The 1,676-nt window shown below is 55.7% G+C and overlaps 1 non-coding gene across 1 annotated transcript; it reads left to right on the top strand.

The window, feature by feature from the left end:
- The first annotated feature begins 517 nt into the window (after positions 1-517).
- On the top strand, positions 518-590 carry TRNAF-GAA. Its single transcript has one exon. It is a non-coding gene; the product is annotated as a tRNA-Phe (tRNA).
- Positions 591-1,676: the final 1,086 nt, after the last annotated feature.

Below are 1,676 nucleotides of genomic sequence, written 5' to 3'. Positions count from 1 at the left end.
AAGGAGGTTGTAGCGAGGTGGGTGTCGGTCTCTTCTCCCAAGTAACTAGCGATAGGACGAGAGGAAATGGCCTCAAGTTGCACGAGGGGAGGTTTGGATTGGACATGAGGAACAATCTCTTTACTGAAAGAGTGGTTAAACATTGGACCAGGCTGCCCAGGGAAGTGGTGGAGTTCCCATCCCTGGAGGTATTTAAAAGACGAGTAGATGAGGTGCTTAGGGACATGGTTTAGTGGACATAGTGGTGTCGGGTCGACGGTTGGACTCGATGATCTTAGAGGTCTCTTCCAACGTTAATGATACTATGATTCTATGATTCTAGGAGAAAGCGCAGGGCAATCTCATCAATGTATATAAGTATCTGAAGGGAGGGTGTAAAGAAGATGGAGTCAGGTTTTTCTCAGTGGTGTCCAGTGACAGGACAAGAGCCAAGTGTCCACCGAGGCAGTAGGAACAGTAAAGGTTTGAAAGATAATTATGTTCCAACAGGTTTTGTGAAAATTAGTGCCACGGCAGGGCTGAAGTAGCTCAGCTGGGAGAGCGTTAGACTGAAGATCTAAAGGTCCCTGGTTCAACCCCGGGCTTCAGCAATGATTTTCTCCCTTAGATTATTGCAGAGCCCGTCTGCCTTCTTCCAGCCTGCCCCAGCCCTGCTTGTTCCTTCACCTCTTGCCAGAGTACGGTCCCTGCTCTGTAGCTGCAGATCTGCAGCTTAGAAGGAGCCTTCCTCCAGCACCGCAAGTCCCCAGCCTCCCCCTGGGCAGGCCTCTCCATTCAGTGCTCTTTTGGGGTGGTCCCCAGCTGCCCCTCCTTCCCTGCTCCACAGGGGTTGGGATCTCTCCTCTGCAGGACCTCTGCAAAGATCCTGTCTGTCTCCTCTTTGTCATTCTCAGTGGTGCACAGGCTGCTCCCCACCTCACACACCTCCTTCACCTGGTCCTCAGTTCCCAGACCAGAGGCCACCATCGCCCCAGTCCCAGGGAGAGGCACTCCCTGGAGCTGAGGCCTGAACAGCAGCATCCTTCCTCTGGAGGTCTGTCGCAGCAAGACCTCTGATGTGCCCAGGACAGTTGACAAAGCTGTGCTGAGGATCATCCACTGTAGTGCATGGGCGTCGGTGTTGTTTAGTCACACACTGTCCTGAGCAGAGTTTCTTGGCCCCCTCTGCCCCCCTGCTGCAATGATTGATGAAACGCATATGTGCTCCTCTCTGGGCATCAGCCCCATGGAGATGGAAGCCTGCCCTTCACCCCACCTCCAGGGATGCTGGTGGGAAGAGGGGTGCAGGGGGAGGCCCGGTACCTGGATGAGGACGTGTGAAATTTCATGTCCCCCCACCACACACCCTGGGGTGCCATCAGAGCCTGGGGGCACCTCACCCCAGGGGGGCATTTCCCTAACCCTGTTGCTCTGCTCCTGCTGTGGAGTCGGGGACGGATGTGGCACAGAGGGGTGAGTGTTGCCCTGGGTGGCAGAGGAGGCTCAGGGGCTTTCTCCTCTCCATCAACCCCAGAGTGGGTCAGAGCATGGGAGAAGTGCTGCAGCAAGAGCCTCCTCCTGCCCCATTGCCCTGCAGAGACGTTGAAGGGGCAGTGCTCTGCAGTGCAGCCCTGTGCCAGGATCAGGCCCCAGTGGCGAGGTAGGACTGTCTTCCCCCATCTTAGGAGGATTCAAGT

The sequence above is a fragment of the Aptenodytes forsteri genome, unplaced genomic scaffold (assembly GCF_000699145.1).
Source record: "Aptenodytes forsteri isolate BGI_AS27 unplaced genomic scaffold, ASM69914v1 Scaffold260, whole genome shotgun sequence".
Classification (NCBI taxonomy): domain Eukaryota; kingdom Metazoa; phylum Chordata; class Aves; order Sphenisciformes; family Spheniscidae; genus Aptenodytes; species Aptenodytes forsteri.
The sequence above is the reverse complement of the archived record's forward strand: the minus strand, read 5'-3'. Positions and strand labels throughout refer to the sequence as shown.